This window comes from Canis lupus, chromosome 14 (genome assembly GCF_048164855.1).
Source record: "Canis lupus baileyi chromosome 14, mCanLup2.hap1, whole genome shotgun sequence".
In the NCBI taxonomy this organism is placed as follows: domain Eukaryota; kingdom Metazoa; phylum Chordata; class Mammalia; order Carnivora; family Canidae; genus Canis; species Canis lupus.
This window is the reverse complement of record NC_132851.1, coordinates 65,151,348-65,158,279: the sequence shown is the minus strand read 5'-3', so window position 1 is coordinate 65,158,279 and position 6,932 is coordinate 65,151,348. Positions and strand designations below refer to the sequence as shown.

The window sequence follows — 6,932 nt, the reverse complement described above, 5'->3', positions numbered from 1 at the left end:
TGGCTCAATAGTTGTGCATCTGCCTTTGGCTCAGGGCGTGATCCTGGTCCAGGGAACGAGTCCTGCATCACGCTCCTGCATGGAGCCTGCTTCTCTCTCTGCTTCTCTCTGTGTCTCTCAGGAATAAATAAACAAAATCTTTTTAAAAAAAGAATTAATTTAATATATTTTCTTTCTTTAGTTTTTGTTTACTTGTAAGTGTGACATCCATCTAAATTTTGGTTGTTAATTGATGTCAATTTTATTTTGTAAACGCTGTCATATAAACTCTGTAAACCTGAACTTAATTTTTCCCTTAGAATTCTTTTCAGAAAGCATAAACATTACAACAGGTTTGCAATAGCAGCATATTTTATTTTTATTTTGTTCAAGGACATATGAAGTTATTAAACAAGACTGGATAAAATCCAGAGTAGAGAACCCTTGAAAGCACAATGTTACTGATCTAAAGTTATAAAAGTTGTAAACATGCATCCTAAACAATAGCAACATTGTAGGCAATTGAAAGATTCAGTAGTCTATAAATTCTGTAGTTATCATAAAACTACAGGTTAACTAATATTGACTACAAATACCCTTACATTATTTATTCACTTTAAACTTAGTCATAGACCACGGTATTTTATTGCTAGCATTGACTATAATGAACTTTACAAACAATTATTTATATTTAAATAATTATTCTTCATACCTTTACTATCTCTACTGGTTAAACTAATTGTATTGGTTTCTTTAGAGTGAGAATAATTTTGTACTATCAAGATAAAAAACATATCATTTGAAACAGAAATGGACAATGATTTGTGTCCTGAGCTGAATTTTGTTCCTCCAAAATCCTTTTTTTGTTTTGTTTTGTTTTGAAGTTGTGGAATTCTATTGGTTTCTAATTTATAGGCCTCATCAGTGCCCCTGGTGGTACTGTTGAGACCAGTTTACGTAGTTTAGACCTAAATGGAGATTTTTCCATTGCACTCACTTTCTACAGAAGTTAAGTTGTAAGACATTTCACTTAGCATTGTCATAAAATACAAAGTGTCCTGTATGCTTTCTGCCGCACTTCAAAGCAGCTTGAGAAACTGATTTCCCTTTCACAACGCAAAAGTTTTAGGATCAAATAGGGTCTTTCAAGAATGCTCAAATGGTCAAAATTCACATAGCAATATTTCAAATTTGCCAGCTTTCCAAAGCCAAGAATTTAATGGTTGTCACCCAAATTGTGTTAAATTCACAATATGTTATAAATTACCACTCATTTCTCAAGAGCTCTTTGCTTTTCATCCTATTTACCAACTTCAAACTGTCATCTTTCAATATTCCCTTCATTAGGCAATGTTATTGGAATGACACTTAGCAAAACCTCTAAGACATTTTCAGACTAAAAACAGAGCTTACCCTACACTCCAGTCCAAATGGATCCTTCCTCTCATTAGGTATTTCCCATTGCACCTCTTCAAACTTTGGGTTTACTCTCCAGTGTGGTAATGTTCCCTCTTCACCCAATCTTGCTCTTTAAAGATGAAAATTCCTACTTAAAACGGATTTCTAAGTTCTTAAGTGACTGTGAACTCCAGTAGCTTTTCTTCTACAATCTAGATACAATTAACACTACTATGAAGTAAAATGTTATCAAATGACTCTCATTTTAGGTATTTTTAGTTCAACATTTGTAAGTGTGGCAATGCATTCCAGTAAGTGAGAAAACTAAAACATGACATTCTATTAACAAGTTTACTTCATAGTGATAGAATACCAATTTTATACACAATACACTGACTTTGGTATTATAGAATTTAACCTGTTTTATAAACTATCTTATGGTGTTACTTATCGTGTTACTCTGCTTATCTAAGAGAAAATGTGTTGCACCAACACACCCCCTTTTCCCATAGCATTGTTTTTCTATGTGTTTAAACAGTTTTTTTTCCCTTAAACAAGGTGAAAAACCTCAAGTTCCCACCCAGGAAAACAGTTAACCCAAATTTTAAACACTAGAAATAGGTTCTGTGCAACTCTCATCTTTTACCCGAATACTATACAAGGTTACAGTGTTGACCAAAAGAAGACACAGGTTTCTCATTAAACTTTTGTTTTAATGGGTCTTAAAATTCTGTGACAGATTTTTGGTCAAGTGGTTTCCATTAAAAAGTACTGATTTTAAAAAATTAATAACTTAAAACTGCCACAAACGCACACACACACACACACACACAAAACCAAATGGTCCACACAACATTCTCCCTTCCTTCTGAGGGTTTTACGATGCGTTGTTCTCATTAACCAGACTTTTACTATTCAACCCAAGTGGCCGATTGACACAGTTCTGAGGCCGTTCTTCCACCACCGATCAAGACTGGGGTGGCAGGTGTTGGGGATAATACTCATTTAGCCTCCTGGGCTTTCTGGGCAGACTGGGGGACTCTGCCAGCTCCAGCTGCCTTCTTGTCCTCCGCTTTGAGGACATCCGCGCCACCGTCTGTCTCATGTCACGAGCAGCAAAACGGCCCAGAGGAGGGTGGTCAGAGAAGCTCTCAACACACATAGGTTTGCCAGGAACCACATCCCCAGATTTCACGAACTTGGGACCATCTTCCAGCTTCTTTCCAGAACGACGATCTACCTTCCCCTTCAGCTCCGCAAACCTGCAAGCGCTGTGAGCTGCGGGTCGGCCCAGCACAGGTGCGTGTCCAGCACCGATTTGGCCTGGAGGTTCAGGAGAATCACCTGAGCCGCGAAGCCAGCTGCTTCCACGGGTGGGTCCTTGTTGCTGTCGCCGGCCGCGTCGCCGCGACGAACATCTTTGACAGACACGCTCTTGACATCGAAGCCCACGTTGTCCCCAGGAAGAGCCTCACTCCAGCGTCCCGGTGCATTTCCACAGACTTTCCTTCGGGTGTAACATTGACCGGAGCAAGGTGACCCCCTGCCAGGCCGAAGAACACCAGCCCCCCTCGGCCCCGGGCCGGTACCGACACCACCGATTTTGCAGGCGTCCCGGAGGGGCAGGTGCAAGGGCTTGGCAGGTGGGCGAGTCGGCGGCGGGATGCAGCCAGAGCTCCGAGCAGTGGGTTCCCGCATCCCCGTCCTCACGGGGCACTTTCCGTCCCTGGCCCCACGGCGTGTTACCCCTGGCTCCAGCCTGTCGTCACCTTTCCAGCCAGAGACGGCACAAGTGGTGCTGCTGCGTGGGGGGTAGCCAAGCTCCGTGGTGCGGGTGCTGACTTCCTGGGCGATGTCCTCGGGGCTCCTCGGGCTGTGGGGTGGCTCAGTGGGATCCGTTTCGTTAACACCAACGATTGGTTGTTTCACGCCCAGTGTGTAAGCCAGAGGGCACGCTCACGGGTCTGCCCATTCCCCGAGACCCTGCTTCAAATTCACCGACACCAGCGGCAACGACCAGGACAGCACAGTCAGCCTGACGTGTGCCCGGAATCATGGTTTTGATAAAGTCTCTGTGTCCTGGGGCATCAGTGATGGTCACATAACACTGCTGGTCTCCACGGGGAATTTCCACGGGGACACATCAGTGGTGATACCACGTTCACGTCCAGCTTTCAGTTTATCCAAGGCCCAGGCATACGTGAAGGAGCCTTTTCCCATCTCAGCAGCCTCCTTCTCAAATTCTTCAATAGTTCTTTGGTCGATCCCACCACATTTGTGGATCAGATGGGCAGTAGTGGTAGACTTGCCCGAGTCTACGTGTCCAATGACGATGATGTTGTTGTGAGTCCTTTCCTGTCCCATTTTTGGTTTAGGTTTAGTGGTGGTTTTCACAACACCTGCTTTCTGATGGCAAACCTGTTGTGAAAAAGCTGTCCTTCCAAAATTCTTATGCGACTGTATTTGGAGATAGAGTTTTTGAAGAGGTAACAAAGTTAAGATGAGGCCCTTTAGGTAGGCCCTAATCCATTCTGGCTGCAATGTGTATAAGGAGAGGAAATTTGGACATGGAGCGATATCAGATATAAACACCTGCACCAAGCAAAGAGCATGTGAAATCATGGCAGGAAGGCAAGCCCAGGAGACAGACCTCAGAAGAAACCAAACCTGCCAATACCTTGATCTCAGATGTCTCAGCCTTCAGAACTATCAGAAAGTAAATCTCTGCTGTTCAACCTACCTAATCTGTGGTATTTTGTGACAACAGCTGTAGCAAACTAATACAGATTTGATTCTTACAAACCCTTAGGAAGAAAGTATAGCTACTATTTTTTAAAATTTGTTGTTATTTTATAGAAAAGAAAAGAAAGAAAAAAGCAAAGGAACCAGGGTTTGATGTCGGCAGTAAAAATCAGAGTCTTGCCATTGACCTCCAAGCTTTCTTGTTCCTCTTACTGCTTATTATATACAATGTTATTAAAACCATATTTACATTATACATATTTTATTGTCGAATTGAGTATATTGTTATTAAAAGAACAAATTATAAGTTATGATAGGAATAAAGAAGAAAAGAAAAGAGAAAAGTGCAGGTTTAGAACATTCATAAGAAAAATATTTCCACTGAGCAGATAAAAACCATGACAATATATTGCCATAAACTTACATGGCTTGGAGTAATAATCAAAGTTCACGTAGATAACATAGAGGACCTCAGGACCTGTGATGAGACAACAGAATGACTGGAGGCACATTGTCAGCGCTCAAAAATTATATAGAAGTAAACTTTCGTATAAATGAACACCTTTTTGAAATAGCAAGAAAAAAAAAGACAATATGCTTAAAACACATAAGGGACATAGAAGACAGAATTGAGAAACACAAGTGAAATAATGTATATAAACAAAATTACTGAGCAGAAAATCTTAGTTTATTTAAATTTTACAGTAATGATAAAAAGTGGAGAGACTATGGTATGTGGAATTAACCTCTCCACTAAGAATAATTAGAAAGACTGAAGCAAAATGAAAGAAGGCATTGATCTGAAGACATCAGACAGTAGGCCAGGCAGAAAGGAACGGAGGGACCTGCATCTAGACAGACCACTTTGGACTGCTCTTCCCTTGAGATGATTCCCAACACAGAGAATAGTGGATGAGGGACTGAAAAGCTGAATGGGACTATTGACATACTTACCAGGATGGAAACAAAAATTAGACTTTAGAACCAAATAAGAGGTTCCCTGTTAGCACATGTCCAGCCTTTCACTTGGGACTTGAAGAGTTACATGCAACTAGTGAGAAAGAACCAGAAATATACCAGGCCTCATATTTTACGTCAAGGAAACAGATATACAGAGAGGTTAAGTAATTTGCCAAAGGCCCTACAATTACTAGGAGCAGAACTGGTATTTGAGCTTGGCTAGTCTGGCTCCAGAGTTCATGCTTTTTACTATCACTATACAGTATTATCTCTGTATAATGTAGGCATCCAAATCCAACAACAACAGCACAAATGAGATCTTAGACCAATTTCACATATAAATTTTGATACAATAATCTGGAAAAAACCCAGAAAACAAAATTCAGCAGCACATTAAATAAATGATATAAAAAGAGCAGGTGTGATTCATGCTAACAGGGCAAAGAGGATTTACCATGAAGAAAATTCATTTTGGTGACTCTCTTTATTGTGCCTACACTACTGATTAATCTAGCTACAGGATTTTATTTAATCCCAAAGACTGAATTTAAGATTTTCACTTGTCTATTTTTCAATTCCTTACTCTTATTTATTTTTATGATTTACTTTATCTCTTTGAACAATTTTAGCTACACATTTTAAAAAGTGTTTTAGATCACAAGTCCTCTAACTACTTAAGTGTTAATTCCACAATTCTTGGGTCTGTGGACTCTCCTCTCTGATATTCTTCATGTGTTTTCTAATTTTTGTTCATGTGGTCATCTTAAGTGGGAAACATACTCTCTGGAAGGCCATCATCTATCTACTGTTGGCTATGGAGATCTCTCTATAAGGTATCACGATGAACACAGCTTAGGTGCAATTAGAGTCATAGGCTTAATTTTTTTGTTTTTTCAAAAGATTTTATATATTTATTCATGAGAGACACAGAGAGAGAAGCAGAGACATAGACAAAGGGAGAAGGAGACTCCCTACAGGGAGCCTGGTGTGGGACTCGATCCTAGGACCCCAGGATCATGCCCTGAGCCAAAGGCTCAAGTACGCTCAACTATTGAGCCCAGGTCATAGGCTTTGAATCTTTCTCTCTTTTGTCTTACATTCAATTTCTCAGCTTGGTTGTCCCATGCTATATGAGTAATGTGATTTCTGGCCCCTGTATCATTATTTTGTATATCTTCAAGCTCTGCTCTCTTGAAATTGATTGTTTCTACTCACAGCCTAAACTGGGTATTTTTCCACCAACTGGGATCTTAGTTGACAGGTGGAACTTTTCTAGTCCTTGTACATAGATAGAGCAAAGCTTTTTGAGCTCAGGGCTCTAAATATTTGCCCAGAAGAAGATCTTAAAATCCTCAGCCCAAGACATATATCTATTATAGATTCCAATCACTTATCCCTTTCTTTCCATATAACTTCAGTTTCTACTCCATGACTCTGGGATCACTCTCTTTTTGAAACATAGTCATATCCATTTCTTTCTTATGAGTTCAGTCATGCAACAGCAATTTCTGACACTAACATCATTTTCCAGGTTAAAATATAAGCATAAAAACGCAACAATTGTGATGATATCAGAAACCATAGAAAAAGAACTCTATGAAGTTATGTTTTGAACCCCTGTGATAGCATCAGACTCTGCAGCTGTGTTAAGTGACAATGCAGCAGATCTATATGCATAGTTTTGTTGTGACAGAGTTGTCTTAATGGTAAATGATCATTCCACTGAAGTGAGATTATTGAGATTCAACCTGTCTCACTTTGTACTTCAAAGTTTACAAAGTACTTCAAAACAGAACAGATAGGGCAGCCCGGGAAGCTCAGTGGTTTAGCGCCACCTTCAGCCCAGGGTGTGA

General features: G+C 40.2%; 1 pseudogene; it reads right to left on the bottom strand.

The window, feature by feature from the left end:
* Positions 1-374: 374 nt before the first annotated feature.
* LOC140604218 (elongation factor 1-alpha 1 pseudogene) lies at positions 375-6,932 on the bottom strand (annotated as a pseudogene).